Genomic DNA, 25,663 nt, shown 5'->3' with positions numbered 1-25,663 from the left:
TAACTTTTTCTATGAGCTTCAAATGACTATTGTTCCTTCTTAAAAGTTGTAGATATTTCAAACATATTCAATTTGGTCATAAATTTGACACCATTTGGATCTATTATGATGGAGTTATGGATTTTAGAACTTGAGGAAAATTGCTTGTTCAATGATAAGGACCCAAATGGACCTATAATGTTTCCTCATGGCACATGCCCTTTAAAGTGGAATTTGAAATTTCTCAAATAAGAAACTTTGAAGAATACATCTTGAATTTAATCATGAAACTTGTATCATATTCATATCATAAAAATTGAGGAAGTTATGGTTCTTAGAAGTTGACCTTCTATCTAGGGCACAAACAAAATGACATATAATCTTTCACCATAAAAAATAACTTACCATGCAAAATTAGCTCTTGATGCCAACATGAAAGTTGTTTTAAATGTCATAAAGAGTAAATTTTATCTTGGAATAAGTTTCATATGATACAAATTGTAGGAGATAGGGTCTAGGGAACCCTAGATTTGACCACTTGACTTTTATGGCCAACCTCCTTGAACCAACTTGCAAACTTGAAGTTCTTTTGCTCTTTGGGGCTCATGGAGAATCATATATGCTTATGATGAATTACAATGGAGTATCCCTTGTTATCTTTGACCAAATGTTGAAGAAACTTGTTGAGGAAGGCACACAAGATAACCAAATGAATTAGGGCTTCCTTAACAAACAAGCTTCAAAATCTTGATGAATTATTAATAAAAATGTCAAATAAAGAGCATGGGGACCCATATATGATGCTTTGAACCAATCTAGATCTTTTCTTGCTTGATCCTTTGCATTTAGGGTCTCAAACCCTAATTGTGAGCTTGATGAGGCACAAGTGGATACACACACAACCTACAAAAGAAACAAAGCTACACATAGACATGCTTTTGGTATTTTGGTTAGTAAACAAAGAAAATAAAGTATGATACAGTCATAAATGCTTGGTGATATCTCCCAATGCAAACCCAATGAATGATAGGTGAGGAGGAAACCAAGGTATGATCCCAATTCCAATGCCAAGTTATGAGATGGCATGAGGGATCTTAGGGGTCAAAATTGGGGTCTTACAGCTGCCCCTATTTAAGGTCATTCTATTCGGGGATGTGAAGTGACCAGAAAAGTAGCAAGTGTATTATTTTGCCTTTTGTAGTAATAAAGGGGAAATTTCCCGAATGTCGATCTCAAGGAATGTGTGTTAATATTGAGTTCAAATAATCGTTCAATTAAACAAAAACTAGTGTTTGTGGGTTTTAGATTCAAATTTATAAAAATAAAGGCAAATAAAATTAATACTGTAAAATAAAGGTTTGCAAGGGAAAAGGAATATGTTAGGGAAGGTGTATAATTTGTCCTTGTAACAATTGTGAGTCACTATTTCATAAACAAATATCAATTTCTTACTACCAGTTCTCAAATGTAGTTTATCCCAAGGTATTGGTGAGAAAACCTTTAATCATTCAACCATAATTTCTATGTCCATAGGAAATTACCGGTGAAATTAAGCCTTATTATATCAACAATTCTTTGGTTCATACAGGGTATCCCTAGTCCTAGGTGATATCTACTGCAGAGTAATCTTATGAAAACCTCATCAATGGCGGTCCAGCCTAATTAATACTCATACAACAATCTCAATTGATCCGAAAAAGAAAGCATTGAACACATCAAAAGATTACCGTAATTATGAAAAATAATATTATCAATGCAATCGCGAACTCAAAGTCATTACATATATAAATTAGGGGCACCCCCTAACATTGGGGGGTTTATCTACTCATATTGTTCAAAACAGATTCAAGATAAAAATTAGACATTACAAGTAATAAGATGACTTGGAACTTCAATTGCTTCCGCTCATGAAAATCTGCCGCTCTCAGAATTCCTTGATCTCTGCAATTCTCGAATGTCTGACAATTCTCCATGATCTATTTTCTCCTCGCCCTAAAAGTGGCCTTCTTCTCTTGTAGAAACACTTCTAAAATAATGAAAGTCCCTTAGCATTGGTTGGAAATCCCCATAACGCCCTTGCTGCTCAAGCACGGATAAAAGCCCCAAAATTGGGAAAATTAGTGCCAAGACCGACACGGCCCGTGTCAGGCCCTTGCATTGGCCTTCATCTTCATCTTCCTCTCAGGTGGGCTGACATGGGTGGCCATGTCATGCCCCTGTCTTCCTTCTCCTTGTACCTTATTTAGGCCTTCATCCTGACACGACCCGTTTCAGGTGACATGGGTGGGTGTGTCACACTTCCCGTGACTTTGTAATTTCTTTCTTCAAACGCCGGAATTCTCGAATTTCTTGCATTGTGTCCTTTGGATCTTCTACTTGGACCTGGAGAGGATCAAAACAGACAACCAAAGAATAAACTCCTGAAAACATGAAATAAAACTAAAAATTGATAAAATGCTTAATTGACTCACATAAATAAAAATAGACTTGAAAGGTAACATAATGCAAACACAGTATTCCAAAATCCTTGGCTTCTTGTCGACTAAGTGATGAAAATATAGTAGAAATGGTGACCGATCACAACCCCAAACTTAGCTCATTGCTTGTCCTCAAGTAATGTTCTAAAAGGCAGAGTGTGTCATCCCCCAAAATACCTGAAATTTTCTTAGCACAATACTGCTGAGATCTTTCGCCACACGCCTTTACTCTTTCTTTCATAGTCCATGCTTTCCCTACTTGATTTTCTGACGCACTTCCACATAGACGTACTGCTTCACCTATCAGCTTATATCACACTCTCACCAATTCTCTCCGGGTAAAATTGTTTACACTCACATATCAGAATACACAATATTGACTCATAAATTTGAATAGCCTCTCCTTTTGTATTAACTACACATAACACACACTTTTCGAGGTCTTTCGGGTTGTAACAACGCTTGGGCTACGGTGGGGTAAATACAAACGAAAGGAAAAACAAATGTTTTTGGGTTCAAAGTCAATGTCATTATTATTTTCATTGTGTTTGTTCTAACATATCTTTTCCCTATCTTTTCCTTTTCAGTTCTGTTACTCAGTTCTTTTTTTCTTTGATTTTTACTACTCAACCGAGTGTTTCTCATTCGGTGTGTGCTTTTCTCGTTCCATCAAATTTCTCTTTTCTTTTGTTTCGTTATTTTATGGTCATTTTTCTTAATATTTTTCTGCACTCACCTTACTTTCAGATACTTATGGGGTTACCCCAAACTTAGAGTTTAACACAACTTAAAGAACATAACATTTTCTCTGAATAGGGTAAGGAAGTGTTTGGGTCGCGGGTTACATTCATGTGGTGATATATACAAAAGGATATAGGCTCAAACGAGGTTAACAATGGATAATATTAAAGGGGGGGCTAGAAAGGCTCATGGCTGTTATTCATACAACGTGCCTCAAAGTGTGTATATATGCAGTGATATTCCAAGAGAACTTACGCAAACTCAGAGTGATAAAGACATACCTGAATATTGCTCATGATGACAAATGTGTTTGGATTTTTTATGCGCTCACCATGTTAGGTAAAGCTTGACAGAATCTACAATACTTCTAGTACGATGCAGATTCTTACTCAATTCAGAATGCACAGGGAACCTATATTAGTCGAGCTTGAGACAACTGCATCCGATCTTTTTCTTTATCAGTATCAACTTTTTGGGACGATCTTTCAACAACAAGCAACCGTAAGTGGAGTGATCATTTCATCCACTACCATTATTGGTCATGCCTAATCCAACAATAACACCAAGAACTTGAAATACATGTAATAAATGATACCCAACAGTAAAGACAAACCAAATTGAAAACAATAAATAAAATGGGAAATAATAAAATAAAAAAATATAAAAAGAAAACATAAAGACTCAAAGCATAATTAAACCTCCCCCACGCTTGAACTAAACATTGTCCCAATATTTTAGAACAAGATAGAGGAGGGTAACTCACATTGCCCTACTAAGGAGGTTGGGGCAAAAAGTTCAACATCAAATGTCGCATCATCAGGTTTATCTCATCCATAATTGCCCCTTGTCAAGCCTGCTCAATGCCTTGTCTTGATTGCTTGATCCGAAGGTCACCTAGCTCGATTTGTACCCATATCCACTGGTTGTGATTCATGGATGATGATCTGATGCCCTGTTGGGTTGGATCTAAGGGCGGGGGTACAAAAGGTTTCTGATGCTGCCCGTTTTCATTCATCGGTTCACCTCCAACCACATTTTCAGCATCGTAGCCTTCCTCTGCATTAGGGTCAGCACTCACATACAACCAATTAGCATAATCAGCAATACTTACTCTGTCAGGATTAGGTAGTGAAATGATAAACCTTTTATGGATCCTAACCGAGTAATAATCATGTTCAATAGAAATCATACCTTGTTGGATGATAGCTGACATATCAATTTTTGTCTTACCTGTCACCAGGATCTCTTCAAGCAAAACCGCATGATAACCAAAATGCTCAGCAATCTAGGTAATCATGCCCCTAACAGAAATACCACTAGAGTCTTCCCGACCAACTCTCCCCAAGTAATCAGCTGCAAAGGCAGCAACATTGATGGATTTATTCTGTGTCATCAAGTACAGGAAGAACAACTCCCATTGAGTTGCCATGCCGGTACTATCACCCCGTCCAAACAGAGTATACGCCATACTTTTTTGGGCATAACGGAAGCACGGGTTCTGGATGCCGGAGGCCTTTGCACCTTTGGAGGTGTAATTAGTCCTCCCAGTAATAGCAACCCTGAAATCTTGTAGGCAAACTCTTCAGGGACCGCACCAGTTCCGTACAGTGGGAGTTGGAGAATACCTGCCAACTCCTTAACAAATAGCTCATGTTAGTTATTAAGAAGACGGAATCCGAGAGTACCATAGTAGTACCTCGTCGTTTTAATCCACTGGTTCTCCAGCTGGAACTCAAGTGTACTAAAATATACAAGCGTGATACGCTCATAAGTAGGCACCTCGAGACTCATGAATTACAACATACCCTACACATGGACATCCTGTAAATTTCAATTTTTAAGCATAAGTCTTGAAGGGTTTGTTCACACATGTACCTGATGGGGGTTAGCTTTCGCTTTCTATGAATGGAGTATGATTGCTCATGCTCCAAATTGTCGAATACAATGTTGTGCGAGTTCGGATTTCGGTTTCTCCTCTTTTGTGGCATTGAGGTCTCGACCATTTGTTGCTTCCCTTGAACAATCCTCCTTGGGGGAATTTTTGTACCTACAAAAATTAAGAGAAATTCGAAACTGGAATTAGAAAAAGGGGACATTGTGGATGTGATGAGGGCAAAAAATGGACAAGGATTTGTGAAGGGAGTTTTTGATTTGGGGTTGTTATGGTGGTAAAGGTGGAAGATTTTTGGGGAGGTTTTAATGGAAGGTTAGGTTTTTGGAGTGAGAGATAGTGGAGAAGATGAGGTTTGTAAGAGATAATGAGTGGAGAATGAGTGGAAATATGATGTTGGAATATGTTAAGTGGGTGTAATGAGTGGTTAGTGGGCTTTAATGAAGGGTGGGGTCCACATGATGGTCCAAATTTTTTTCCCAAATTCAAATCCATAGGTCTGACACGGGTTGTGTCAGGTGACACGGGCGACCGTTTCAGGCTGCTGTAACTCAATCTTTGGAGCATGGTCTTCAGTGGTCCTAACACGGGAGGTCGTGTCAGGCTTCTGCCAATGTGAATTTTCACTCTATCCTTCAGTGCTCCTGACACAGGCCGTGTTAAGCACCACGAACGGTCGTGTCAGGTTCCTGCAATTCTCATTTTGAAGGCCTTTGTCATGGTCTTGACACGGGCCGTGTCAGGCTGCTGGTTTCTCATCAAGAAATTTTCCTTTCTCTTATTTTCAAATAAGGTCTTTCCTCCCGATACAACTCCCGCATTTACATAAGTGTCTCCATCCTTTTATGCAAGGCACTGTGCAAACCTAAAATAGCAAACAAAACAAAGACAATAATTAGAAATAAAACGCGTGAGTTGCCTCCTACGAAGCGCTTTGTTTAACGTCACCTCGCTCGACGGTCGTCTATCTTATCATGTAAGACGAACATCATCTACCAGACCACTCTCTTGTCCTTGGTTTTATGGTTTTAATCTCTGTCCATTCACCTTAAATGTTTCCCCGTTCGTTGGATTTTCGAGCTCAATTTCTCCATGTGGGAATACTTTGTGAATCACAAAAGGTCCAGACCATCTTGACCTCAGCTTTCCAGGGAACAACTTCAACCTGGAATTAAACAACAAAACCAATTGTCCCTCCCAAAATTCCTTCTTCTAAATTCTTTGGTCATGCTATTTTTTCGTTTGCTCTTTGTATATTTTGGAATTTTCATAAGCTTGATTTCTAAACTCTTCTAGCTCATGTAGTTGAAGAATTCAGGATTTACCAGCTTTTGAAAGGTCATAGTTCAAGAATTTGGAGGCCCAAAATGCTTTGTGCTCTAGTTCGAGCGGTAAATGACATGCTTTACCGTAAACCAATTGATAAGGGGACATACCTATTGGGGTTTTGAGCGCTGTTTTGTACGCCCACAATGCATCCTCCAACTTTATTGACCAATCTTTTCGAGAATCACTCATCGTCTTTTCCATAATCTGCTTTATGAGTTTGTTAGATACTTTAACCTGTCCACTCGTCTGAGGATGATAAGGTGTGGAAATCTTGTGCTTCACGTTGTATTTCCTCAACAGGTTCTCCATCAACTTGTTTAGAAAACGAGTACCTTTATCACTGATTAATGCTCTTGGTACCCCAAACCTAGAGAAAATGTAGTTTTTGAGGAAGTTGACCACCACTTTAGCATCATTTGTGGGTAATGCTACAACTTCTACCCACTTTGACACATAATCAACGGCGACCAAGATGTAATGCTTTCCACATGAAGGTGGAAAGGGTCCCATGAATTCTATGCCCCATACATCAAACAACTCTACCTCTAACATGGCATTTTGAGGCATCTGATTTCTCTTCAAAATATAACCTGTCATTTGACATCTATCACATTCCTTTACTATGCTTTAAGCATACTTGAACAGTGTAGGCCAGTACAACCCAGACTAGAGAACTTTTGCTGCTATTCTATCGCCACTAAAGTGTCCTTCATATTCTGAGTCATGACATACTTTGAGGATGTCCCTTTGTTCTTCCTCCGGAACGCATCTTTGAACCAATCCGTTTATTCCCTTTTGTACAAGAATGAGTCGTCCCACAAATAAAACCTATAATCGTGCACAAACGTTTTCTTTTTGTTAGAATCAAAATCATCAGATATTATCCCACCTATCAAATAATTTGCATAGTCTGTGAACCATGGAACACCAATAACAACTAAGATTTGTTCGTCAATGAACTCATCCTTGATCGGGTGTTTCTCCTCTATTTCTTCTATCGGAGGCATACGGGACAAGTGATCAACTATAATATTTTCATAACCCTTTTTGTCTCTGATTTCCAGATCAAAGTCTTGCATAAGTAGAATCCATCTCAGCAACCTTGGTTTAGATTCTTGTTTGGCAAAAAGGTATTTCAAAGCAGCATGGTCAGTATAAACAATTACCTTTGATCCTAACGGGTAATACTTGAATTTATCAAAAGCATACACAACCGCGAGCAACTCTTTTTCAGTGGTTGCATAATTAATTTGGACAGGATTCAACACATGACTTGCATAATAAATCACACGCAAGAGCTTTTCCTTTCTTTGTCCTAGCACTGCCCCCACTGTATTATCACTGGCATCACACATGATCTCAAAAGGGAGAGTCCAATCAGCGGAAATCACTATAGGAGCAGACACCAACTCCCTCTTCAGGATTTTAAAGGCTTTACTGCACTTTTTGTGAAAAATAAAAGGTGTGTCTTTCACAAGCAAGCTCGTCAATGATTTGGAGATCTTAGAAAAGTCTCAGATGAACCTGTGATAAAAACCCTCATGTCCCAAGAAACTTCTTATACCTTTTTCATTCACTGGTGGTGGTAAATTAGCTATTACCTCCACTTTTTCTTTGTCTACTTCTATGCCTTTGTTGGAAATTTTGTGTCCCAACACGATGCCTTCACGTACCATAAAATGGAACTTCTCCCAATTTAGAATCAAATTTGTTTGCTGGCATCTTTCTAGCTTAATAGGCAAGTTAGTCAAACATTTATCAAAAGAAGAACCAAAAACAGAAAAGTCATACATAAACACTTCCATATGCTTTTCAAGCATGTCCACGAATATGGATGTCATACACCTCTGAAATGTGGCAGGTGTGTTGCACAACCCAAATGGCATTCTCGTGTATGCATAAATATCATAAGGACATGTGAAATCAGTTTTCTCTTGATCTTCAGGGGCCACTACAATCTGATTGTACCCCGAGTATCTGTCGAGGAAACAATTGTAATCATGACCAGCTAACCTTTCCAACATTTGATCAATGAATGGCAAAGGAAATGAATCCTTTCTTGTTGCAATATTCAGGCTTCTCTAATCAATGCACACTCTCCAATTTGTAATAGTTCTTGCTGGGATCAACTCATTTTTCTCATTTTTTATCACAGTAGTCCCCCCTTTTGGTACCACGTGCACTGGACTAACCCATGAGCTATCAGATATGGGGTAAATCATCCCCACATCTAACAACTTTACAACCTATTTGCGAACCACTTCTTTCATATCTAGATTAAGTCTTCATTGTGGTTGAACTACTGGCTTATGATCATCTTCCATCAAAATCTTATACATGCAAAATGTCAGGCTAATACCTTTCAAATCCTCAATCGCTTATTCAATAGCACTCTTGTATTTCTTGAGTACTGAGATGAGTTCTTCTTCTTTAAAATGTTTTAAACTAGAATTGATAATGGTCGGGCATTTCTTTTCAACATCAAGAAACACATACTTCCGATTCTCGGGTAATTGTTTCAAATTTGCCCCCTTTTTAGGCTCTTGGGTATTTTCTGATGGTTGGGGTGGTCTTAAATCTTCCCACCTGTGTGGTTTAGATATAATCCACTAAGGTTGTTCCTCCATCATGGCTATCACTTTTGACTCTCTTTCGTCTTCATCACTTTTAAAAATTGACAACCTCAAAACACGTTTTAAAGGTAACTGAGGTGTTTCCATTTCAATTTCTTGAGCAATCACTTGATCTATTACATCTACAGTTTAACTCGTGCCAACATCATCTTTGTATTGCATAGTGTTTTGAACATCAATTTTCAATTCTTGATCATAGACTTTTAGGGTCATTGTTCCTTCCTCTATGTCTATCATACATCGTCCTGTCTCTTAAAAAGGTCGGCCCAATATGAGAGGGATCTCCTCATCTTCAGGCATCTCAAGAATGACAAAGTCAACCGGAAATACAAATTTATGTATCTTTACCAGAACATCTTTCACAATTCCATAAGGTCACCTAACTGAGCGATCAACAAACTGAAGAGTCATCCTAGTGTCTTGAACGGTGCCAAGGCCCAATTTTTTATAAATGGACAGTGACATCAAACTCATGTTAGATCCCAAATCAATCAGAGCCTTCTTGAATTTTCTATCACCAATAGTGCAAGGAATAGTAATCGAACCCATATCTCTCTTTTTTACAGGAATTTTCATACCATGGAGAATAGCACTACAGGTTTCAGTGAGGATGATTGGGTCTACATTTGTGGAGCGCTTTTTGGATATGATGTATTTCATGAATTTGGCATATATTGGCATTTGCTCCAGAGCTTCAGAAAATGGAATGTTTATCTCAAGTTTCTTAAACATCTCCAAAAACTTCTCAAAATTCTTCTCATGTTGGTCTTTCTTCTTTCGTCTCGGAGGATAAGGAAGTTTAATGATTGGCTTGAAAACTTTTTCTTTTTCCTTTATATGCATTATCACAACATCCTCCTCAATTTTCTTCGGTTCTTTTTTTTTCTAACTCGACTTCCAACAACCCATCTTCTTCGGAAAAGTTTTCTTCCGGTTTCTAAGTAGACTTACCACTTCTTGTCACTATAACATTAAAATTATCATGCTCACGAGGATTTGTCACTATACCACTAGGCAAGGTACCTAGAGCTTGAGAATTTGAGGCCAATTGTTGTGCTATCTGACCCATTTGAACTTCATGATTTTTTATAGATGCGATGGTGTTTTTCTGATTGTTTCTAGTCTCTTCTTGGAACTGAATATTATGAGCGGCCATTTTTTCCAATGGCAATCTCCTAGTCTACTTTCTTTGGAGCTTGTTGTTATTGTTGTTGTTGATATTGATTCTGATGTTGACCTTGACCCTGTTGGGGAACATTCTCTCTCTGATCTTTCCAGGAGAAATTTGGATGATTCTTCCAATCTGGATTGTAAGTGTTGGATAGGGATTATTTTGCTTTAAAATTTTTATCTCTTCAATTTATTGAGGGTGACAAGGCAATACACAATGTGGTGAGGTCCATTACAGATTTCACAAGTGATGGTCTGAGCAGGTTGAACTTGAGCTACCTATTAGGTACCTATGTTTATAGCTTTCAATTTCTTTTCCACTTCAGCAGCTACTGTATCTTCTGTAAGACCCCAATTTTTACCCTAAGATCCCTCATGCAATTTCATCATAAGCATTAGCATTGGGATCATACCTTGGTATCCTCATTGCCCCTTTTTCATTGGGTTTGTTTTGGGAGAGATCACCAAGCACCATGTGATTGTATCATACTTTTATATCATCATTTTACTAACCAAAATACTAAAAATATGTCTTTTGCATTTGCCTAACTCTTTTGTATGTAGGGCATGATCACCATTGATTTACCAAGTTCATATCTAGGGTTTGAAACCCTCATGACAAAGAGCACAACCACGAATTGATCCAAGAATGGTTATGAGCATCATATATGAGTTCCATTGACTCCTACATGTTATATTGATCAAATTTTTTCAAGAGTTTGAGGGTGATTTGCCTTGGAAACCCTAGTTTGACTGGGTATCTCGAGTAACTTCTCCAACAAGATATCTAACAAATTGATCAAATTTCTCAAGGGACACTTCAAAATTAATCATCTTATGCATATATGATCTACCATAAGCCAATAAAGTCCAAAGTATTGAAGGTTAGCAAGTTGGTTGATGGTGGTTGGCCAGATGAATTCATCTGATCAAAACTGGGTCTCCCTAGACCATATCTCCTACAATTTTCACCATATGAAAATGATTCCAAGAGCAAAGTTACTCTAAATGACATTACAAACAACTTTCATGTTGAGACCTAGAACTATTTTTGCTTGGAAAATCATTTTCTATGTTGAAACATTATAGGTCATTTTGTCTAAACCCTAATTTGAAAGTCAACTTCCCAAGGCCATCACTTGCTCAATTTTTATGAGATCAAAGATTTAAAAGTTTCACATTAAAATTCAAGATGTCTACTTCAAGTTTTATGTTTGGAGTGAAAGAAAATTCAACTTTTATAAGCATGTGATATGAGGTTACATTATAGGTCATTTTTGACATATACCATTGAACAAGTGATTTTTCCAAATTACAAAAATGCATAACTCTATCATTACAAATCAAAATGACATGAAATTAGTGACCATTTTGAAGGTATTTGAAATAGCTACAACTTTTATGAAGACACTTTTTTTATTTGAAGCTCACATAAAAAGTTAAGCAAGGTGGAATATTGAGATATATGGCTTGACACTTAGAAATTTTTTCAACATGTTGAAATTTCCAAACTTCCACCTCAAAATTCTCCATGTTCCAAACTCCAAATGAAAAATTCTTGAACATCAAACTTGTTCCCCTTTATCCAAGCTTTCCAAATAGCCCAAGTTCATGCATTTTGGATGAGGTTTGCTAGGTCTGCGCATGGCTTTAACAAGGCTGCATCTTTGGAAAGAATCAAACTTCAAAATTTCAGTTCACTTTGCCTTGCCAATCAAGCTTCCATTCAGACTTCATTTGGAATGATTTTGGACCTTTTTGCATTGCATCATGGGCATGCACATGCCCATGCACTCGTGCCATCAACATTGCTAAAATTGGACAAAATTTGAAGTGTGCAAATATCATTCATTCATGCTATAAATACATGCTCTCTGTGCTCATTTGAATCACACCTTGCGCGCCAGTTTTTCCCCCCCATTGAAACCCTCATATTCTAAAGGAAAACCTGAGAAATTTCAATTTGAAATTTGAGTTTGAATCTCAGCTGTTAGAGATTTAAGAACTCCAGGATCCAAAGCCTTGCAACCTCTCTAATCACTTCCTACTAGCTTCTCAAGTGTGATCAGATCGTGTTTGGAGCAAGCAACATCAAGAACTGCACAACATTGAAGGTAATTTTCAGAAAAACTTCATCTCTTTGATTCTCTCTCAATTCTACTCAATTCTCTTGGATCTTTGGTTGTCTGAAGTCCTACCAATGTAGGCAAGAAGATTGAGTTGCTTAGAGGTCAAATTGAAGTAACTCAGTTGACACACCTCAAAATTCAACTCCTCATATGTTTTTATATATGAGGAGTTAGTTAAAATTGAGGTCAGATTCGTGCTCTACGCCATTTTTTCTTCAGATCATGTCCTCCTTTTTTATTTTAGTGATGGTTGAGGGTGGACTAGTCCGGTGAGGTCCACCGGAGAAGAAGACCGGAGCTACAGCTCTGGTCGTGCGTTGGCACGTCTCCTAGCCACAGGATCTTGCCATTTTGTTTTAATTTGAGGCGTTGGTTTTGATTACCACGCGTGTGGCGCACTGACTAGGTTCTATCATGGAACGCGCATTGTAGTCCACTTGATCTGCCACCTCAATTAATGAGGGAGATCAAGTGGCTCACGTTTTTCCACATTTTCTGATTTTTGTTTTATTCCTTTTATTTTCATTAATTTATATTAATTTTAATATTGATCCAAAAAATATGAGAGTTTCACCAAATAATTTCACATCATTTCCTCTTCGTATCGGGAGCAGGCCAACTGTTGTAAACTAGATCCTGCAGTGTGTGAACCCTACTTCAAAACTCCATACCATTATCCTGAACTATATGGAACCATCAAGCCTACCATGTCATCATCATCAACAACAACAATGAGGTATTGACCTTCTAGGAGCACCAAGTCATCTAAATTGTGGAACCTAAATTCCATAAGCCAATATACCACTCTAAACTCATCATACCATAACATCCAAATCACCCTAAGCCAGTTCTTGCTGCTACACTACCCTAGTAGGTTAACTTCTGCAGAAAATCCAATCCATGAGATGCACATGCCAAATGAAGTGACTTGCAACCAACATTGCTAAGTTGCACAAACACTCAAGCAAAGGTAAACTTATGCCATGCTCAGACTTGCACCAGGATGTTGCAATGTCTGACCTGCACAAACAACAAACAAGTTCAAAGCTAGGCCTGGATCAACATGAACACTGTAAAAGAATCACACGACAATGCAATAATTTTGAGCATCACAAGCAAATAAGCTGAGGAAGTTCAATAAACTTTGGTCCATGACAGGTTATATATGAGTTCACTTGTTACCTTGCTAGAAGCCAGCTGAACAACAAGCCTTCATCAGTCCAAAGTACAAAGCAAAGTCACTTGAAAGTTCAACCTGCAACATGAGCAACATGTCACTAAAATTAATCTAACATAAGTTCAGTCTAACCATAACCTGCAATGGCCAGTCTAATTTCAAATTCACTCATTCACTTACCACATGCTAACAAACCTAAACTAACATAACTAACTGAGTTTTAGCTTCACTAACCAACTGAGTTTTCAGTTAATTTAGTGAGTCAGGTCCAACTAACTCCTAACCATATCTAACTGACTCCAAACCTAAATCCAAAGCTACCAAAATTCCAAACCTCAATTCTATTTAAGAGATTCATCACTCACACTTTCAGAACCCTTGGGTTTTTGCTTGAACTTGCACTCTTTCTATTGCAATATCTTCCCTCACCCTACTCAAATCTCTTTTCTCCTAGAAGCCATTGAAGCTTCACATCGAAGATTCAATTTGCTTGAGCTAAGTCACTACATTATCATCTCACTGTTTCCTAGTTCAGAAGAAGAAGAAGAGGACGAAAGAGGAAGAAGAAGAAGGAATCAAATTCAAGAACTCACCTGCTAAAGTTTTCGATCCCCTTCTCCAATAAGGCCGTTTCCCCTTCGTGATGTTTTCTTACTTTAAGTGTACTAGAGCGCAACATTTAGAATAAGGAGTGAAAACCCCATGATGTGGGAGATTAATTCAGGACAAGCGCCATTTAATTTGAGTTTTGGAGGTTAGGGTTCTTCCATGTTTAGGCTCGATTCAGCCAATTCTGTGACTGTTTCCCAAATCCATTCCCATATTCATGCTTAGCGTGCATTTGTGCATCCAATGATGGTAATGTTTAGTTGTAAGCCACTATCGGCACCGGCGACGGACGCCGGCGTGGTGATTCCCGGTGAACGGACGGGAAGGTTGAGCGCGTATTGAAGAAGTTTGAACTCTGTTGACTTAGACAAGTCAACAGAGGGGAGAGATTTGGGCTTAGTCTTGTAAGGCCCATTGAATTTAAATTTTCTACACCTATACTACTAGCATACACCCCCAGTGACTATTGAAAGAAGTTGAAATTGGGGTTAGCCAAGCCCATTGGCTTTTTTGTTGGATTCACCTTACATTTCCAACGTACACCTCCTCTAGAAACGTTTGAATTGTTATGTGCTCAGACGCGGCCCATGCCTGTCTTTTTATTTACACACCACCCCATTTTTGGAATGTATTTCATGTACAAAAACTGTATTGGACTCACTTGCAGTCCATTAGCCAGATTTCAGTCTGCACCTCCATTCCCAATTCACACCTCCATTTAATTGCTTTTTTCTTTTACTTTCTTAATTATTTTTATAATTTGATTAGATTAATTAGGTTTATGTTAGATTAGTTAGAGTGATAATTGACAATTAGAATTTAAATCTTGATTTTTAGCATATTAGGACTTTTTATTAGAATTTTAATTAGGACATTAATTAGATCAAAATTAGGTTTAATTAGAAATAATTGGATTTTGATTAAATTTATAACTTAGTGTAATTTCCAAATTAGGTTAAAATAAATCTTTAGGATTTAATCAACTTTAGGCCTTGGTTATAATTTAATTCAATATTAGTCATTTTTAGCATAATGGCCATTTTGTCCTTATGGGCTTTATTTTGTTATTTTAGTGATAGAATGACATGATCCCATTAGGACTAGAATTTGACATAGGACTTTAATCTTTCCTTAACAACTGTAGGACTTATACATAGGGGTTTTAACCAACATTTTGACCAATATGTACATGCTCCGTTAGGACCTCTAACTTAGAATTTTCAATCAATTTAACAAATTAATGCATGATCCCTTAGGATAGTTTCTAACAATTACTAACTTTGACTAGATCCAAACCTGGTTCCCAAAAAAAAAACAAAACCCATGATTAAATTGATCAAAAGCAATTTTGATTGATTAAATCCTTTGAACTTGTATAATACCACAGTCTAAATTGAGTGACCAAAACACCCTTGGTCACTTAATAAGACTTTTCTTCCAAGCTGTGGAGCTCAAGGCCTTAAGACAAAGATCTTCAATCAAGGCATCCTCATTCATACCAAGCAGCGGATTATTCAAGCATATCAAAGGTGGCATCTTCAAGAGCTTGTTAAATCAAAGTTAGAAGTGTGTGGCATGAGCCTTAAGTAATGGAGAAGGAGTGGGGTTGGAGTATTCCTACCCCCATTCTGAGTATCTTTGGGTATGGGACGTATGACCCAGCGCTCATCGTATTCACCTCTATTCATAGAATTTAGCATAATTTTAATCATACGATTGACAAGTCTCTCACTACAAAGCAAAAACAACAAAGCAAGGATTACATCAACAACTTATAAATCATGAATTAAGTTGTACGATACGAGCCTTAAGCAATAGAGAAGGAGTGAGACTGGAGTATTCCTACCCCCATTCTGAGTATCTTTAGGTATGGGATGTATGGCCCATCGCTCATCGTATTCACCTCTATTCATAGACTTTAGTACAATTCGAATCAAACGGTTGATAAGGTCTTCATCTTCAATGCGAGAAACTTCTACAAAGACTCTTCTCTCTCCACTTGATGTTTAAGGCGATAGTTACATGCCATGAGCCTTATGTAGTAAACAAGGAATGAGACTAGATCTTTCCTACACTTATTCTGGATATCTTTATGTGCTAGACGTTTGACTTGTTGCTTATCATATCCACCTTTACTCATAGACTTTGGTGTGATTCTTATTCTATAACTATCAAGTCTATTCATCCTCCATTCTAATCATTTCAATTCAATCATCCTATCATCCATTCTTTTGCCTCCAATCATTCTTGCTTTCAGCCCTAGTGGGTTGAACTACGAAAGCTCTGATTTCCTTATTGCACTATAAGGGTACGTAGGCAGGAGAACCCAGTTTCTTTGCCAGCTATCTTATTTATCAATCTACCTTCTCTATCCAATGAATCATTCTCCATTCATTCAATCCTACCATCATTTTTAAGATCAATCATACTTCTCCTTGGACTCCTTGTCTATCCTTTTGGGATGTCTTAACAATAGTCCACCTCATCAATCAAGAGTTGTTTGGACTACAACCTCAAACACTTAATTGAGTCTTTATTTTTGGCTTTACCTTATAGTGGCGACCTACTAGTCCATGTATCGTTAAATGCCTACCTTGCTCTTAGATTGAGAGTCTATCTCCTTCTTGGATCCAAGATACCACTAGCCTTCATTGATCTCGAAATGTCGGTTTCCCCAGCAAGTACTACCATTCTTACCATCCAATACTACAATCACTCCTAGACTTGGTGTTTGTCTTGTGAGCCCCTGTTGCTTAGACAAATGTCTCTCTCCCGCTATTCTCGTTGTCCCAAACTACGATTGCTCTGACTTTCTCATTGCACAATGAGAATACATAGGCACGAGGATGCGAATCCTTGGCGAGCATACTTCTAATTATTCCTCTGTCGCCTTAGGGCATCATTCATATCTTTCACTATTTATTACCTACCTTCGATCATAAATTGTTCACCCAATGACATACTGTCTCTTTGCCATCGAAACACACTTTCTTCGGAATTCCATATACATCCTTTTAGGACACCTAAAGTAGTCCTCTTTCTACCTAGAGTTGTTTGGCCAAACAACCCCAAACACTTAATTCCTTCCTTTTTAGCTAACACACTGTAGCGGTTAAAAGTTGTTTCCCTCTATGGTAGAAATCTTATTTCTCTTATGGATTCCCATACAATTTCACCTTTTGGTTTCAAATAATACTCCTTCAGTCACTTATCACAAGATACCCAATTTTGTGACTTCGGTCGCTTCATTCCATTCATCTCCATAATACATTCATGTTCTACCTTCATTCAGTCCACGTGATATACCTATTCTTTGAGCGAAATACACTATACCTTTTTGCTCCATCTTGTACCTCCTTGTGAACCAAGATCTGTTTGAACCTTAAACACGCACCTAATTCATTCCTTTTTCGGTTGTTCCAATACAGTGATACAAGCTCCGTAGGCCCTCACTTATTGGTTCATACATGTTGATAACACTGAAATTTACCGTATTTTTGACTCCGATTTCACATGCATTCTAGTTGTTTTATTGTTATTTTGTTGTGTTATTGCTATGTTTTCCTTTGTTTTCAGGTTTTTACTTTAATCGAAGCCCCGATCGAGAAAATGTGTGAAAAAGAGCTAAAAACCCTAAAATTCAGCATTTTGTACTTGTGGCCTACCCCATGGCTGGCGCCATAGACCCTGCCATGACGTGTCCAAGCTCAACTTCCCTCAACTTCCACGTTCCCCACTACTTCCACTAAGGCGCCTCAAAATGGCCTTGTGGCGGGCGCCATGGCCTTGTGGCGGGTGCCATGGCCTTGTGGCGGGCGCCACAAGAGGAAAAGTTTTCCCTCCCATTTTCAAGTTGAAGGGCATCCTTGTCATTTCCATCTTTTTACTTGCTTATAAATAGAAACTCGAAATCACTTTTACAATCATCCAAACTTAGAGCAGAGGCAAACTCAGAGCAACTTTGTTTCACTTAGGTATATATTCAGTATTATAAAGTGGTAATCGCTTCGCATTGGAGTGTTACCACAATTGTGTAATCGAGTCTGTGATAGAGTCTGTAATCGAGTTTGGAGCACTTTGGAAGGAAGTTAATCCTGCCGCCATTTTCATTTCCGCTTTGCAATTTACTCAACCCTCCGATTGGAGCAGGTTTTTATTACTTGTCTTTATCTTATTTATTTTCCCGCACTCGCTTTACTTTATTTATTTCCCGCACTCGCTTTACTTTATTTATTTCCTCGCACTCGCTTTACTTTGTTTATTTCCTCGCACTCGCTTTAAATTATTTATTTCCTCGCACTCGCTTTAAATTATTTACTTTCCGCACTCGCACTACTTTTATTTACTTTAATGCACTTTTACTTTACCATGTCTAACTAAATCTATATGGATAGAATGTAAGGATCGTAATTGAACCAATAATCCATACAATTGTTCATAGAAACACTTAAGGGCTATTTTAACTTTCAACTTAAGTTTTCCCGCACATCAATTCCGTAGGGTAAGATCGAAAGCCGTCCAACGTCTTTTTGAACTTAATTGTTTTTAACTATTTCAAAAACAGCGAAAGCGCTTTGTTTAGTTCATTAGGAGTTTTTAACTTAAGAAGAAAAGAGATTTTAAAACTATTTTCGGACGCATTTATAAGTTTAGAGTCTGGTTCGTGAGAACCTCTTTTGGTTAAGAAATCCAGGTTATAATACTTTTCAACTTAGTCAAGATACTATATTTCTTAAGAATAGGTTTACTACTCTAACGCAATGCGCGCCTTTTTATAAGTGATAATAAGAGGGTTTGATTAGGGAGTACAACTCGGTTCTGAATACGCGAAAGCGACAGTTCCCGTTAAATTAGTTCTTTTCAAAGTAGAAAACATTGCCCATAAGTAGCTCTATTAGCAAGTACTTGGATTATTAATTGATTACGTGAATTACATTCGACCCTGTCTTTATTAATTAAATTTATTTCAATACTTTACTTTTCATCGCACACTCTAAAAACACCTATTTTGATTGCCTTTGATAAACACCATAACAATAGATAACGATAGATTGACACTTGGTCTCTGTGGATTCGACAATCTTTTATATTACTCTTACGCGTTCGTATACTTGCGAAAGCACGGATCAAGTTTTTGGCGTCGTTGTCGGGGACCAATTTCGTCAAATTTCATTTTCCTGTTGTTATATCGTTTAGACTTAGGCTATTTCCCACCGGTCAATGCGAAGAACTCGCAGCACCGGAAGTTTAAGCTTAGTATACCCTCTGGCAAAACCTGAACGTTACGCTCGCGCACGTTTATTCTTTCATAGAATTAAGAGAGCTATGGCCGAAGATAAAAACCAAAGACCTCTTAAAGATTTCGCTCAACCATCTAATGAAGAACCTAGTTCTAGTATAGTAAACCTAACCATCCCAGCTAATAATTTTGAACTTAAACCATCCCTGTTGCAACTAGTGCAACAGAGACAATTCGCAGGTCTCGCTACTGAAAACCCAAACCAACATTTAAAAATATTTCTTCAATTAGCAGACACTTTTAAAACCAATGGAGCTTCTCCTGAGGCAATACGTTTAAGATTATTCCCTTTTTCCCTCAGAGATAAAGCCCTATCATGGTTAGATTCCCTTCCACCCAATTCCATTACGACTTGGGATAACCTTAGAAGAGTATTTCTTGCTAGATATTTTCCCCCGAGTAAGACCGCCGTTCTTCGAAACCATATAACTAGATTTACCCAAAACCAAGGAGAATCGCTGTTCGAAGCTTGGGAGAGATATAAAGATTTATTATGAGCAAGCCCATATCATGGTTTAGAAAATTGGTTAATCATTCAAACCTTCTATAATGGACTTCACTACAACACAAAGATGACCATCGACGCTGCCGCAGGCGGTGCTCTGATGAACAAACCTTACCCTGAAGCTAGTGCCCTCATCGAAGATATGGCTCAAAACCATCAATCATGGGGAATCGAACGAGCGACAGTTGAGAAGAAGGAAGCCCAAGGAGGAGTGCATGAACTAAGCTCTATAGACATGATGCAAGCTAAAATGGACGCATTAGCCCTTAAGGTCGAGCATATGTGCATAAACCCGAATACTGTAGTCGCAGTTTCATTGGATTGTGAGATATGTGGAACCAAAGGACACCGATCGGAAGAATGCAGTCTATTAAACGAAACCCACTCTGAGCAAGTGAACTACACCAAAGGGAACCCATATTCGAATACCTATACCTTGGATGGAGGAATCACCCGAACTTCTCCTATAAAAACAATAACCCTATCCAAAATAATGCACCTCCGAGACCTAATTATCAAGCCCCAAGATCAAATCAACCTATGCAACCTGTACCACCAAAGCCGAGCCTTGAGAAAATTATGGAAAATTTTATCACCGCTCAAACCCAACAAAACAAGGAGTTCATGAACCAAACCATTCATGTTAATGAATTGATTACTCAGTTAGGAACCAAGGTTGACCAAATAGTTACTCATACCAAGATGCTTGAAACCTAGATCTCTCAGGTAGCTTTAAACCAAGCTCCTCAGACTACACCTGGAGGACAATTCCCTGGACAACCTCAACAAAATCCGAGAGGACAAGCCAATGCCATTACCCTACGAAGTGGGAACGCTTATGATGAGCCACCAAACCCTAGATTGAGTGAACCCGAAACTTCTAAGGAATGTACCAAACCCCCGGACGAAGTAAAGGAACCAGAGGAATCTGAAAACCAGGAAGGTTGAGAAAAAGGAGAAGAACCTAAAGATAAAACTTATGTACCACCCCCGCCACATAAACCGCCTATACCATATCCGCAAAGACTCAAACAAACCCAGATCAATAAACAGTATCAAAAATTTATTAAAGTTATAGAAAAACTTCATGTAGAAATCCCTTTCACAGAAGCCATCACCCAAATACCTTCTTATGCAAAGTTTCTCAAAGACATCCTTACCAACAAACATAGACTTGACGATCCGAAGCCTTTGGAATGTAACGCTATTTCCGAGGACAAATTAGAAAAGAAAGATAAAGATCCTGGAAATTTCTCCATTCCTTGCCTTTTGGGTAATCATGTCATCGAAAAAGCTTTTCTTGACTTAGGAGCTAGTGTGAGCCTAATGCCTTTAGCAGTTTGTGAGAGGGTAAACTTAGGAGAATTACAACCCACTAAGATGTCACTTCAGTTAGCCGATAGATCTGTTAAATATCCGATAGGCATTTTAGAAGATGTTCCTGTTAGGATAGGTCAGTTATTTATCCCTACTGATTTTGTTGTCATGGACATCAAAGAGGATAATGATATACCAATCCTTCTAGTTAGACCATTCTTATCGACTGCAGGAGCCATAATAGATGTCAAGAAATGAAAGTTGACATTTGAAGTAGGTGACGAGAAAATAGAATTTATACTTTCGAAATTTCTTATGGAACCTATGATGGGAGACTTGTGTTATGCCTTAGATATCATTGATGAATGTGTTAGAGAATTAGAACAAAAATAAATTATAAAAACAATTAAGTTACCATCAACTCTCATAAGGGAAGATGATGACTTTAAGAAACCCTACATCGATGATAACCTTAACGAATGTTTATCCCTTACTCCAGATCCTATGCCATGCCCTAAGAAACCAACCTTAGAACTTAAGGAACTGCCTAAGAACCTGAGATATGAGTTCCTTGATGAAAAGATGAACCGTCCAGTTATAGTTAGTGCTACCTTGAGCCAAGAAGAAACGAACCAACTTTTAGACGTTTTACGAAGATATCCCTCAGCCTTAGGATATAATATCTCTGACCTGAAAGGTATAAGTCCATCTGTATGCATGCATCGGATTTCGCTCGAAGAAGATTCAAAACCCTCTAGGGAACATCAGAGAAGAATAAACCCTATAATAAGTGATGATGTTAAAAAGGAAGTTCTTAAGCTACTTGAGGCAGGTATCATCTACCAGATCTCGGATAGTAAGTGGGTGAGCCATGTGCATGTAGTACCTAAAAAGGGAGGCATCACAGTCGTGCAAAACGATAAAGGCGAACATGTAGCAAAACGTTTAGAAGGAGGATGGCGGATGTGTATAGATTATAGAAAATTAAATAAAGCAACTAGGAAGGATCATTTCCCTTTACCATTTATAGACCAAATGTTGGAGCGTCTAGCCAGACACTCTTACTTCTGTTGTCTAGATGGATACTCTGGATTCTTCCAAATACCTATCCACCCCGAAGATCAAGAAAAAACTACCTTTACATGCCCTTATGGAACTTTTGCCTACAGACGAATGCCATTCGGCCTCTGTAATGCCCCAGCTACTTTGCAACGCTGCATGATGTCAATCTTTGCAGACTACCTAGATGGTATCATGGAAGTGTTTATGGACGATTTCTTGGTTTGCGGATTTGATTTCCATAATTGTCTCGCTAACCTTGAGAAAATCCTGGAGAGATGCGTGGAGGTGAACCTCGTGCTAAATTGGGAAAAATGTCATTTCATGGTAACCGAAGGAATAGTTTTAGGACATATAGTTTCTGAAAAAGGTATAGAGGTAGATAAAGCTAAAATAGAAGTTATAGAAAACCTAAAACCCCCAAAAACCATCAGAGAAGTCTGAAGCTTTCTTGGACACGCTGGATTCTACCGGCGTTTTACTAAGGACTTCTCCAAAATAACCAAGCCTTTAACTGGACTTTTAATGAAAGATGCTGAATTCATTTTCAATGAAAACTATAATGACGCATTTAATCTTTTAAAGCAAGCATTAGTATCTGCACCCATTATGAAACCACCTGATTGGTCAGAACCTTTTGAGATAATGTGCGATGCTAGTGATTATGCAGTTGGAGCCGTTCTAGGACAAAGGAAAGATAAAAAATTACATGCCATTTATTATGCCAGTAGAACCCTAGATGCTGCCCAACTTAACTACGCAACAACTGAAAAAGAATTACTCGCTGTAGTTTTCGCTATAGACAAATTTAGATCTTATCTAGTAGGAGCAAAAATTATAGTTTACACCGATCATGCTGCCATTCGTTACCTATTAAGTAAAAAAGATGCCAAGCCCAGGTTACTCCGATGGATTCTATTACTACAAGAGTTTGATTTAGACATAAGAGATAAAAAAAGGCACTGAAAATGTAGTAGCCGATCACCTTTCTAGGCTAGAACATCTAACACCTGAACTAGTACCCATAACTGATGATTTCGCCTATGATAGACTGATAGCTAGAGTAGAAACCATTGAAGATAATAACCTAGATCCTTATGAGCACCCCCAAAATTCCTTAGAAATAAGTAACGTACCCTGGTATGCCGACTTCGTTAATTACCTAGCTGCTGATATAGTACCCCCTGATCTTGACTACCACCGCAAGAAGAAATTCTTCCATGATGTGAGAAACTTCTATTGGGATGAACCGCTCCTTTTCAAAAGGGGTAAAGATGGCATTTTTCACCGTTGCGTTCCAGAAGAAGAGGTAAATAGTATTATCGAGCATTGTCACTCTGCACCGTATGGTGGACATGCGAGCACCTCTAAGACATACGCCAAGATTCTTCAAGCTGGCCTATTCTGGCCTACCATGTGGCGAGATGTCTATGCTTGCATTGTCAAATGTGATAGATGCCAACGCACTGGAAACATTTCAAGGCGTGATGAAATGGCTCTAAGAAACATTCAGGAAGTAGAACTCTTTGACGTATGGGGTATAGATTTCATGGGACCTTTCCCACCATCCTTAGGAAACAGGTATATCTTAGTAGCTGTAGACTATGTGTCTAAGTGGATTGAAGCTATAGTTGCGCCCACAAACGACACTAGGGTAGTAATCAAACTATTTAAAAACTATATATTCCCTAGATTTGGAACACCACGTTTAGTTATAAGCGACGGAGGATCACACTTTATATCGAGAATATTTGACAAACTTTTAAGAAAATATGGAGTTAGGCATAGAGTAGCAACACCATACCATCCACAAACTAGTGGCCAAGTAGAAGTATCTAATAGGGAGATAAAACAAATCCTAGAGAAAACTGTTTCTATTTCTATGAGAGACTGGTCTCAGAAACTTCAAGAAGCATTATGGGCCTATAGAACCGCTTTCAAAACCCCTATAGGAACTACTCCTTACCAACTAGTCTATGGAAAATCCTGTCACTTACCGTTCGAATTAGAGCATAAGGCCTATTGGGGCATTAAAACTTTGAATTTAGACTACCTAGCCGCTGGAGAAAAGCGTACCCTAGACATTCATAAATTAGAAGAACTTAGGCAATCGACCTACGAGAATGCAAAAATATATAAAGAGAGGACAAAAGTCTATCACGACAAAAGAATAATAAAGAAAAACCTCAATATAGGCGATCCTGTTCTCCTTTTCAACTCTAGGTTACGACTCTTCTCTGGAAAGCTACGTTCAAGATGGACCGGTCCTTTCGAAGTATCCAAGATTCTGAGATCCGGAGCCGTAGAAATCAAGAACGAAACCTGTAGTCCATTCGTTGTAAATGGAAAAAGACTGAAGCTCTACGAAGGAGGAGACATTCCAGCATACTACTCAAGCCACACCCTGATTGATCCACCAATTCCTACTACTACAGGTGTATACATTCTAAACGTCAAGCTAATGACGTTAAACAAGCGCTGCGTGGGAGGCAACCCATGGTTTTTCTTTCATTTTACTTTTTCGCGTTTATTTTTAATTTGTATTCTATTTTATCATATTTTGCATTGAGACTAAAATTTGAATGGTTTGCACTTTCAGGATCACTTTCTTAACTTTTACAGGATGTAGGATTTCGATGACATGCACGTGGCCTATAGAGATAATGCTCAGAAAGAGCGCTACATCGCTCTGTATCAGCGCCCTATGGCACCCACACGTTATCCTGATCAGCACTGTATGAAGGCACTGGGTATCGAGTCGAGTATCCGATTCCTTAGCCACCAGCTTCACTGGGACGAGTTTGCTGATGACTTGAGTAACACCTACAGGAACCTGACACTGGAGTTCCTGAGTTCATTCGACTATGACCCATGCTTCTTTCACGCTCTTTGGAGTTGAGTACTCCTTCAGCCAGAAAGAGTTCGGCGACTTATTGGGTTTCCAGACCACTCCTGATGCTATCCCGGAGACACTTATGGGATATTTTCTGGGTAAGGAGGTGGAGAAGTTTTGGAGTGATATATCGGGTGGCGGAAGCCAAGATCCATCTACGCAGCTATCTCATGTTATACATAACCCCGCCTTCAGATACTTTCAGATGATATTAGCACATTCCTTCCTGGGAAGACCGGATGCAGAGACACTACTGAGTGAAGAGGAGATCTTCCTATTATTTTGTGCATCCCAGTCTCGCCCAGTAGCATGTGGGAACTTTTTATTATACAATCTCAGCGGTATCTCCAGATCTACCGAAGGAGTCATCCATGTTGGCGGAATCATCACGCAGATTGTTGTCGCTTTAGGTCTGTCTCGCAAGCTGTTACATCTTCGGACCTACTGTGGGTACA

General features: G+C 38.5%; 1 non-coding gene across 1 annotated transcript; it reads right to left on the bottom strand.

Annotated features, from left to right (window-relative positions):
- Positions 1 to 19,844: 19,844 nt before the first annotated feature.
- On the bottom strand, positions 19,845 to 19,951 carry LOC127116635 (small nucleolar RNA R71). The gene has a single exon (XR_007801445.1). It is a non-coding gene; the product is annotated as a small nucleolar RNA R71 (small nucleolar RNA).
- Between the last annotated feature and the right edge of the window lie 5,712 nt (positions 19,952 to 25,663).

This window comes from Lathyrus oleraceus, chromosome 1 (assembly GCF_024323335.1).
Source record: "Lathyrus oleraceus cultivar Zhongwan6 chromosome 1, CAAS_Psat_ZW6_1.0, whole genome shotgun sequence".
In the NCBI taxonomy this organism is placed as follows: domain Eukaryota; kingdom Viridiplantae; phylum Streptophyta; class Magnoliopsida; order Fabales; family Fabaceae; genus Lathyrus; species Lathyrus oleraceus.
This window is presented reverse-complemented; position numbering and strand designations above follow the sequence as displayed.